Raw genomic sequence first — 12,384 nt, forward strand, 5'->3', positions numbered from 1 at the left:
AAGCGCATGCCAGGCCTCGTGGGAGTGACGGAAACCCAGTACCTCACTCATAGATTCCTCTGTGAGAGAAGAATAGAGTAAACTGAGCAGTGTCTGACCGGTATGCAGCCAAGAGGTATATGCAGGATTGGATTTTGGGGTGCCATCAGAGGCAGTAATCATGGGAGAAGGAGCCGTGATGCTACCGTCCAAATAACCAAAAAGCTCTTGACTAGCTAACAGAGGAACGAACTGATTTCTCCACAATAGATAATTGGAGGAGGTCAGTTTAATGGTGAGCATATGCACCATTGTATTGAGCGGAAGAGTAGGAGGTGAAGAAGACGAAACAACCATGGTCAGAATCGAAAGAAACTAAGCTCTGATACCATAAAGGTGTTTGATAAACACGGTAAATGACTGAAATCCTCCCTACCGGATGAGGAGATAACTCTTCATTATATACATGATAATTACAGTTGTAAACTCCTACATAATAGGAAAGAATCAAATACAAATATTGAGCATATCCCTACAACTATACAAGCGGATATTATGCTAACAGAAAAGGAATGCAGCACGTATCATGGAGAATTTGATTCTCCCTTATCAGTATGTATGTTTTCAGCTTGAATTTAAAACTCTTAAAATCATGAAAATCTAAAGAATGTCATTATTTTGCTATAGTTCTTAAACTCTTAAATTCAAGGTTTTGTTTGTAGAATATTAAAAATATGTATGGTTGGAGCTACCAAGCTTCAATATGATTTTTAGGTAATCCATTAAGAATTATAAGAAAAAAACATTGAATTTAGGTTATCGTTTTTCGGCATAAATTTGAAAACTATCTATTCACCTCCCTTTAGATAGTCCTTTAGAAAAAAATACCCTTACATTGTTCACGGACAAGATGTGCGGCATTCATAGGTTAGAAGACATCGTTATTAAGTTAATACCTTAGTAGGTATTTGATAAAATTTAACACTTATTATTTGATAATTTGAGTTGGTTTTAAGTTAAATTATTTTAAAATTATTAATTTAAAACTTATTACTTATTTTTTATTTTAATTATTTAGGTTGTTTAATAAAATTAACTTAATATTAATGTTAAAATATTAAATTAACACATTTATTCTCGTTAATTTAAATAATATTATCTTATTAAATTTTAATTTATATTTATTTTTATTAATTTTAAGTAATAAATTTATTTATAAAACATTCATATTTAAAGTATGGTAGATACATGAGATCATCATAAAAAAATATTTATTATAAAAATTGAGTCATGTGGAATCATAATTCTAAAATATATTATTACTAATGTGTACAAATAAGATAAAAGGAATTTGAAATTAAGAAAAAATTAATTATTTTTACTTAATACTTGAAGTTAAAAGTAACTTTAAGTTGTAATATTAATTTATTTTCTTAAATATGTATAACTTATTTAATAACTTAAATTAAGTTAATAAGTAAATCTACGAAACACATTCTTAATTAACAAAAATAAATGAAAAGAAATGAATATTTATAGGGACACAGCTAGCTAGGGCTCTAAGGTTGCCCCCAGCTAGCTATAGGGCTGGCTCCGCCACTGAATTATTAGTTATAAGTTGGTGGTTATCCATAAATATTTCATCCCAATAGACAAAAAGTGAAAGGAAAAATGGAAATAGAATTAGATAATCCTTTGACCTCATTTCACTTTTTCGAAGCAATAATTTACTTATTTATTTTTGAACCTTTCATGACCAAGTACTTAGAATTTTTCAAACTCAAATCTCTCGAAAACAACCTTTTTAAAAATAATAAATAGTAAGTATTAAATTTATTTTTTCTCATGTTGATTATATTATTTATTTATTTTTATTTTTCCATTACAAACTATCATTTAAAATTAATTTTATTTTTCATTTTCTTAACTTTTTATAATGCAAATACAATATATCAGTCAAAAACTTTCGAATGAAAATAATGTTATTTGTCTTTAATTATGTCCAAAGTATCGAATCAAAAGTTATTAATCACGAGATTTATTAATAACCCTAACAATGTTTTAAGATGCTTTTAACTTTTTTTTTTCAAATTAAAATTAAGTAACATCATAATATAAATTTTTGACCTCTTCTTTTTTCCTTTGGTTTTTCACGATTGATGAGCTAATATTCTTTTGACTTACTTTGTCACCATTCCTTCAACTAGGCAACATTATATAGCATTAAATAAAAATTAGGAAGATATAGATATTCAATTGGTAAAAAGTATCAAATATTATAATAAAAAAAATATTATTATAACAAAAATATCAGTATATGATCTCTAAAAATATGGTCATATTAACATTAAATAAATGTAAAACAAGAATAAATTATCATTGTTTCAAATTGGGTTTGGATTGGTTGAGCCATAACCCAAGTTTAATCCAATCTTACCTCAAGTACATGGTTGAATCCAGGCCCAACCACCCAAAGAAATTTTATTTTATTTTTTTGATAGGTCCCAAACACTCAAAAGAAATGATTATATTCATACTTTTTTTTTCCCACCCAAATAAATCCATCAAATCTTATACACATTTGCTTCACATGATAGGAGATATTAGAATATCATTTTTGATATGATATTATGACATTTTAAGATATTATATTTAATTAAAATGATATGATAGGATATTCTATAATAAGATACATTATTTGATACTCATGTTTACCTTGTAGAAGAAAAAAATTGAATAATATATACTCTTCGAGACAGAGTGAAAGAGGGGAGGAGATTTTCAAACAAGGAAAAAGATCCAATGATTTTAAAAGAATCCAATGATTTCAAAAGAATTAAACAAGGATTCGTATGAGGTGAAAATCTCATGTACGATTTTGTAGAATGACGGTAAATATGACTTATTTGTCAACTTTTCCACTATCACCCCTAAAAAACCAAACTCTCTCTTAACTAAAGTTGTCATAGTACAATTAACCTTTCGATTTGAATATTATATTTTAATATTTGCTATTATTTTTAAATAAAAAATACATTACACCCTATTGTTTAAAAAAATAAATATGAAATCTCCTTTTATGTTTAGAATTATTTTAAAACCATTTTATAATTTATAATTTAGTATATTATTTATTTATTTATTTATTAATAATATTCATAATTCAAATTTATAAATAAAATAAAATTTTTAAACAATTTTTTTTTGAAAATTTGGTGATATAAAAAAAATTGGAAAAAAATAAGTTGAAGGAGAGGAATAAATTTATAATCTATGTATATCTAATATTTAATTTATGATTATTATACACATCCATACAAAGTGAATATAAAATAAAAATTAGAAAATAATCTTATCACTTATCATAGTTGAACATGAGATAAGTACAAATTAAGACATTGAAATTAAAGTTCAAGTATGTATGTTTTCAGCTTGAATTTAAAACTCTTAAAATCATGAAAATCTAACGAATGCCATTATTTTGCAGTAGTTCTTAAACTCTTAAATTCAAGGTTTTGTTTGTAGAATATTAAAAATATGTATGGTTGGAGCTACCAAGCTTCAATATGATTTTTAGGTAATCCATTAAGAAGTATGAGAAAAAAATTGAATTTAGGTTATCCTTTTTCGGCATAAATTTGAAAACTATCTATTCACCTCCCTTTAGATGGTCCTTTAGAAAAAAATACCCTTACATTGTTCACGGACAAGATGTGCCTCATTCATAGGTTAGAAGACATCGTTATTAAGTTAATACCTTAGTGGGTATTTGATAAAATTTGATATTTATTATTTAATAATTTAAATTGATTTTAAGTTAAATTATTTTTAAATTGTTAATTTAAAACTTATTACTTATTTTTTATTTTAATTATTTAGGTTGTTTAATAAAATTAACTTAAAATTTATGTTAAAACATTAAATTAACACATTTATTCTCGTTAATTTAAATAATATTATCTTATTAAATTTTAACTCATATTTATTTTTATTAATTTTAAGTAATAAATTTATTTATAAAACATTCATATTTAAAGTATTGTAAATACATGAGATCATCATAAAAAAATATTTATTATAAAAATTGAGTCATGTGGAATCATAATTCTAAAATATATTATTACTAATGTGTACAAATAAGATAAAAGGAATTTGAAATTAAGAAAAAATTAATTATTTTTACTTAATACTTGAAGTTAAAAGTAACTTTAAGTTGTAATATTAATTTATTTTCTTAAATATGTATAACTTATTTAATAATTTAAGTTAAGTTAATAAGTAAATCTACAAAACACATTCTTAATTAACAAAAATAAATGAAAAGAAATGAATATTTATAGGGACACAGCTAGCTAGGGCTCTAAGGTTGCCCCCAGCTAGCTATAGGGCTGGCTCCGCCACTGAATAATTAGTTACAAGTTGGTGGTTATCCATAAATATTTCATCCCAATAGATAAAAAGTGAAAGGAAAAATGGAAATAGAATTAGATAATCCTTTGACCTCATTTCACTTTTTTGGAAGCAATAATTTATTTTTATTTTTTAAAATCTTTCATGACCAAGTCCTTAGAATTCTCTATAAAAACTCAAATCTCGGAATATTGACGACCTATATTCATTATATTATTTATTTATTTCTATTTTTCTATTACAAACGATCATTTAAAATTAATTTTATTTTTCATTTTCTTAACTTTTTATAATGCAAATACAATACATCAGCCAAGAACTTTCCGATGGAAATAATATTATTTGTCTTTAATTATGTCCAAAGCATCGAATCAAAAGTTATTAATCATGTTAGCAATGTTTTAAGATGCTTTTGACTCTACTTTTCTTTTTTCAAGTTAAAATTAAGTAACATCATAATATAAATTTTTGACCTCTTCTCTTTTCCTTTGGTTTTTCATGATTAATGAGCTAATATTCTTTTTGACTTACTTTGTCACCATTCCTTCAACTAGGCAACATCATATAGCATATCAATCTAACAACATTTAACACTAATCAAAATCTAGAAAGACGGTCCACCCTGACACCAAACATGATTTGCTTTGATCATGCCCAAAACATTCAATCAAAAAAGTTAATGATGATGAGATTTACTAACCCTAATAGTAGTTTGAGGTCAACAAGCATACAAGAGGGTCAACATGGGGGAAGATTAAAAGAAAAAGGGCATAAAGGTTGGGTTCATCCAATCACCAAGTAGTCAATTTCAAGTGATTGAAGAACATTCAATCCAACATTCATGGAACACAAGCACATTTTTATTTTGATGAATGAATGTTTCAGAAAATGGGAGAATTAGATTCCCAATTTTTGGAGTGAAATTTCTTTTTCCTAGAAAGTGATAGACTGATATCCATGGCTGCTTCAAGGTTTTTTATTTATTTATTTATTTTTTGGGTAATTTTGGTCTTCAATTCATTGGAAGCAGTTCCATAATGGCAATTGGATTCCAAAAGGTTGGTTGAATTGATTCAAGAATGCATTCAAATAGAATAAATTCAATTGTTGTTGTCAATTTTTGCTAAAAAGATTAGAAGTTTCAAGAAATCAATTCGAAAACGATAAATTTAGGTGTCGTTTGGATATGTTGTCTACTCTTTTGTTTTTGAAAATAGAAAAAAGTAATAACTTTATTTTTAGATATTTATGTTAAAAAAGTAATCATTTCTAAAAGCTATTTTTTTCAAAAAAAAAAAAAAAAGAAGTATGAAAAAAAAATTATCTTAAATTTAAAAAAAATTAAATAATTTTTAAGAAGGTAAGGTAAATTTATACATTTTTTTTTTATATGTAAGAGTTTTTATTTTTTATATAGAGGTTATTATTAAAAAAATATATTCAAACAAAATTTTAATAAAAAAAATAGTTTTTTTTATACTTATTTTATGGTACATTATCATGGAATTCAAAAGTTTTCAAATTATTTTTTATTTAATTTTACTGAAAAACTTGATAAAGTTCTATTTTAAGTTAGAAAATTATTTTTTGATCTCGAGAATAGAAAAATGTTCGGAACTACTATATATTTAATACAAAGATGATAGTAATTGTACCAATTAAAAACATCAATAAATTTAGTATTAAAGTGTGATTGAAGCAAATGGCCTTTTCATTCCTCATAAGAGTGAACTTGAAAGTAGAAAGTGGGAAATGAGAAATGACCAAAAGATGAGAAGAGTGGCAGTGAAGAATGGAATTGTATTCATCTTCCACTGTCTGAGTGGTCCAAATGGCCTGTTGTTTCTGCCCTTCCCCTGGGGCGCCTGTCCTTTTTAGTAGGGACATGTGTTGGGTTTATGCCTTTTATTGCAAGAATCTTCAAGGTAATATTCAACATTAAGGTGGGTTAGTTTTGGGTCTTCTTCAAAAGGAAAATCTCTCTCTCTCTCTCTTTCCTTTTTGTTCCATGAATCTATATAAAGAATCAGATGCTATGGAGTTTGGAATCCATTGAAGATATGGAGGAAATTGGCCTTTGGGTATGGCTTTATTCCAAGCATTCTCAAAACACATGTTAAATTCCAAACTTAGATAATTCTTCAAGTGGATGAACTTGTCTATGAACTTTTACTATACTCATACTAATTCATGAGAAAAACTTTTCCCATTTTCATATGAATGGTTTGGAAAAACATTCTATCATGAATCAAGCCAAATTAAGGTTATTCTTTTAAATTGTAGTGAAGAGATTTGTTGATTAGTTTGACTTTCGAGAAGTTTTAGAAGGCAAAGAAATATTAAAGATTTCTCTTTTTATTTTATTTTTGTATAAAATAAAATTATGTTTAGTTCTCCAAAAGTAACTAGGAAAGAAAAAAATAATTTTTTCATGTTTGATTATAATATGAAAAATAAAATAAAAATAAAAATCAGATATGATCAAAAATTAGTAAAAAACTTATATATTTTTAAATTATTTAATTTTTATATCAATGAAGTTATAAATAAAAATAATTTATTAACTTTAAATCTATTTTTTATTTTCTTGCTTTCTATTTTTCTTTTATATATTTTCTTTCCTTTGTATTTTTCCTCAAATTTTTCGATAGCCAAATAACGTAAATAATATGAAGAAATATGAAAAAATAAAACTTTTTGTAAAAAATAATATGAACATAAATAAAAATATTTAAATAAAAAAGCATATTCCATGATGCATTGAATTTAATTATATCATTGTTCATGCGAGAAAAGATGACACATAATGAAAAGTCAACTTTTGATATTTAAAAAAAAAAATGTATTCCATGATACATTGAATTCAATTATTTCATTGTTCATGCGATAAAAGATGAAACATAACGAAAAGTCAACTTTTTCTTAGAATTAATCTATTACAAGGAAGAAATAATCATCCTATTTTATGAGGATATTTTCATTAAAATATGACAAAAAAGAAAAAAAAAAAAAAAGAGATTAGATTAGATTTTCGAAGTTTTTAATGACTCTTTTAATCAAACAACCCTTTTCTTCTGCATCATTTTTCTCAAAACACATTTAATAATTTTTTATAAAAGTCATAAAGTGTTATTGATAAAGTAAAAGTATCTTTCCGATGATAACACCCAAACACGACTTTAAGTTGATATATTCATTCACGTACATGGGCATTTAATCCAGTACGGAGAAAGAGCCAGCCAGCCAGGCACATCACGTACATGCGTTACAAAAATTTTAAAAATAAAATATTGGGAAAAATTGACTATGTGACCGACATCTAGGGCTTGGAGTGAAAAGGAGTAGGTGAAATAGTTCCCCCTCATAAATGCAAAAACTTACTTGGACTCATACATTCAATGTTTATAATTCATTTTTATGAAAATATAATTTTTTTTTATTTTATATATGTTTAAAATTTTGAAAAATGAAAAAAAAAAATAATTAAAATAATTTTTTATTTAACATTATATATCATGGAGAGGAGATGGGCATAACAAAATCATATCCTAACCTGCTTTGATTACACAATTTTCTCAAATCCCCTCCAAACTCGTTTATATTTATACAAAACTCGTTCTATTATAAGCACATGAGCACCTGAAAAAACCCACCCTCATTCATGTTCCTTAAATCCAATTCAACCCAATTCAATTTTAAATAGAAAAAAAGAAAAAAGGAAATAAGCTCAAATTTTATTATATCTAGTTTGGGTTGAATTATGTAATAGAATACCTAATATTTGACTGGATGTGAACATGACCTATTAATACGAATTGTTACCCATAATTATTATATTGGACTGAATTTTTTTTTTATTTAATTAAAATTTTTATGAATAATAAATTATTTTTACTTTTAAAATATAATCTCCAAATACGAATTAAGGTCCTATTTAATAAACAAAAATATGTTTGAAAACGTGAAATATTTTTAACTTATTTTTAATATTTTTAAATATATTTTAAAAATAATTTTTATATCCATTATTTTATTTTTAATCATTCTACATGTTTATATAATTATTTTTTAAATCAATCCTTAAAAATCAAATGAAAACAAATAAAAAATGTTCTTTGAAAATATTTTATATATATATATTTATTACCAAAAGTGTTTTCCTGTTTTTTGTCCCGAGTAATAAAAGACTAAAAACAACATTCACTATGTGTTTATACTACATGTAGTAATTTTTATTTTTGTTTATATTACATGTTTATACTTTAACTAATATTTTCATAAATTAAAAGAATCGAAAATCTAGAAATCATTTACTAAAAAGGAGAAAAAACATTTGTAGGAAAGTCCATTTTTTTATATTATGAATTAAGAGAATAAAATACTAAATAGTTACTACTATCCAAAATGAGGAGAGAAAATGTTTTTAGAATATGCACAGTTTTTGTCAAGTTCTTAAGGTTTTGCCCTTTCTTCGAGTTACGATGTTTGGAAAAATAATTAATATGATATTTTTTATTAAGCCTTTGTTAAATGATGTTTTTTTTTTAATTAAGTTATTCGTGTTTGGTAAAATTTAATATTTATTAATTAATGACTTAAGTTAACTTTAAGTTAAATTATACTTAAGTTATCTACTTTAAACTTATTATTTAATTATTATTTTAAGTATTAATTTTGTTTGATAAAATTAATTTAAATTTTATTTTCAATCATCAAATTGACATTTATTCTCATAAATTATAATTAGAACAAAAGAGGTCGAATAATAATATAGATTGTAGAGTAGCAACAAAGATCGTGAAAGTAATTATAGTAAACGATGATAAAAATATAAAATAAATATATGGTGAATTTAAGAATAGGTTAATTGTCTTTAATTATTACTTAAAATTATTTTTTATTTTAAGTTATATCATTAAATTATTTTACTAATTAAATTATTAAGTTATTAAGTTAGTTTACCAAACACCTGCTCATATTCATTCTAACTTCAACTTCAAAAGACATATTAAAAATAATAATTAAAGGTATACACGTCCTCGTCATCATCATCATCGAGAAAAAACAGAAGAAAAAATAGTAGAATGAAAATGGTCAAGAAAATATACAAAATAAAACACATAATAACAAGAATCCACTTTAATTAATATTTTCATAATCAACTCTTAATTTACAAAATACTGTTTGTTTGTTTGTTTTTTATATAAAAAAAAAATAGGATATTTATTATTCATTTCTTTTGTAAATGTTTGAAGGCCCATTTTCTTACATAAGATGGAATATTCAAAGCATAATTCTAATTCTAATTCTAAAATGATTGCATTGGATATCCATAAAAATATGCTTTTCTTATCCAAATAATTGTGTGCATAATTATTATTTTTTGAGGGGTATCTAAATTTGACTTAAATTAAGTTATTGAGTCAGTTTACCAAATACCCGCTAAATTATTGAATTGATATCATCAAAGTTCAAATTTAGGTCAATGATATTGTATGATAAAAACTAAACTATTGAATAATAATACAAATATATGAAATTATTGTAAAAAAAAACGAGGTTAAGGTATAAAATAATGAAATCACATATGAAATATAAAGCAGTGAGATCTAATATAAAACATAAAAGTATTCTTGTTATAAACCTTATTTAAATTGGTTGCTTTGAGAAAATAGTTTTAAATTATCAACACCAAGAAGAAAGCGCTTGATTTAGTAGCACAAGTTCCAATGGTATGCTAACGAATTGGTCTACTACAAAGACGAGATTTCAATTTTTAGAGACTTGAAAATAGAACAAAAGACAGAAAGATTCAATTTTCTTTCAAAAAGAGATACAGTTATGTTAAAATGGACAATTATCTCACTTGCAAAAATATTTAGACGATATAAAATATACGACAAAATTACCCGATACTGTTATAATCTTTGTTGTTACATATTAAATCCAAATTGTAATAGAACCAAAGAAGTACTTTAGCGGGACCAAATGTGGATGATAATTTATTGTGGTTTGAAGTATCAAGGTCAGATAGCTACCACAAAACTTACCAGTAGGTACAAAACTCACTGGCAATGTATTAGTTACAATAAGATGTAGTTTTCAAATGTGGTCCATCCTTGTACAACATTTAAGATTGAGGGACCAAGTACAGGGACCAATCACTTTGGCTTATTAATTTCTCACCAAAAAATCAACCCCATGGGCCTGACCATTTTCAACATGTGATTGGAGAGGGAAAAAAAAAGAAGATAGGTTTTGGGTAGCATAAATGTCAAAAGCCCTACAAAAAATCAGAAGGTGAGGAAATAAAGATTTTCCCCTCATATCACCTACTCCTCCTCAACTACATTTTGGCCTACCCAACTCCAAATTTCCTCATTTATATATTCATTATTATTTATTTATTTATTTATTTTTATGTGATACATATTTCTTATTAAAACTTGCATTAAAAATAATCATAAATTACGAATCCTCTAAAAATAATTCAAGTTTCATACGTTTATCAGTCAAATGTAGTGTTTAGAATGATCAAAGATGATACCTGTGATGAAAAAATGCATGAAATGCAAATTATTTTTAGATAACGTTTGAAATTTATATTTTATAAACTTTTTTTATTTTACTGTTTTTTTTATATAAGTGCATGGAAAAAACTTTTGAAAAAAAAAAAAAAAAACAACCCACAAAAAAGGATGCCATTAACTTCTTTTCTTTCCTTGTGGGGTGTGAGGATGCAAACCAAATCCAACCAGGCATTACCCTAAAGGTAGGGCTTTTCTTTAGTTGTCAACATGAAATTAAGTGCTTCTCTATATTATAATTTGCTAGATGACAGTCACTCCCACTAAAAAAATGCCTTTAATCGCATTTTCTCCATGAGAGGATAAGGTTTTAGCTGCAAGTCTTATTCAAAGTACACATAAAAATAAATAAATAAATAAATAAAAATTAAAATTCAAAAGAAGCATCATGATTGTTATTACTTCTAGATAAATGTAAATGAACTTTTTAATCTAGCCACATGTAAGTCTCATTTGAATTTCATTATGTTTTAGTGTGGTCCAAATTTAGCCCTTAAAGCACAACAAAATTCAATTAATTAAGTCACTTAAGTCACCATCAATGGGTTTCATCCACGTGAAAAAAAATCCAAGTTCAAGAAAAGTTGCTAGACTTTCTACTCCTCCAAACACTGAATTGGCGGTTAATAATCAATGTGGTAGATACATCAAGATATGTTTGACTAGTAGCTGAAAACACTAGTGTTACACTTTATTCTTAAAATCCCTTTTATCTATTTATTTTTTACTTTTAACTAAATTTTCCTCTTATTAATAACATGCATGTTACCTAATAATAATAATAATAATAATAATAATAATATAGATATAGCTTTTGAAAATTTGTAATTAGGCCCACTTGTATTTTTTCATTTTTTTAATAATTTTAATAAAATGAATTATTGACTTTAAAAATGACATTATATATAGTTAAAAAAATATTATTTCTTGTGAAAAATTTATATTAATTTATGTAAAAATATTTTATGTTTAATGAAACTTTTTATGGTACTAATATTATCTTCTTCTTTTTTTTCGAATTATAATTTTGATTTCGGTTTCAATTTTTATTTAAAACTAAAATAAAAAAATTATTAAAATAAACTTGGTAAATTATTTATAAAATTGGCCATATAAATGTTGTAATTTAAAAAAATGGTACTCAACCACTCAAGTTGAATTGTTCCAAAAGAACTTCTTCTTTTGGTTTTTCTTTAATAATAATAATAAAAAGAAGGGGTGAAGCAAGATGCATGTGTACAGTATAGGGTCTTGCCCCTTTTGGAAGGAAACCCAATGGAAATTTAATTTTTGACCTTCATGGTGAAGACATTTATTTGCAAGAGAAGAATGGAACACTCCACCTTTTTTTTTTTTCTTTTTGTTTTAAGGACTAGGAACAATTAAGGGATCTTCCCATGAGAATTGT

This window comes from Vitis riparia, chromosome 7 (assembly GCF_004353265.1).
Source record: "Vitis riparia cultivar Riparia Gloire de Montpellier isolate 1030 chromosome 7, EGFV_Vit.rip_1.0, whole genome shotgun sequence".
In the NCBI taxonomy this organism is placed as follows: Eukaryota; Viridiplantae; Streptophyta; class Magnoliopsida; order Vitales; family Vitaceae; genus Vitis; species Vitis riparia.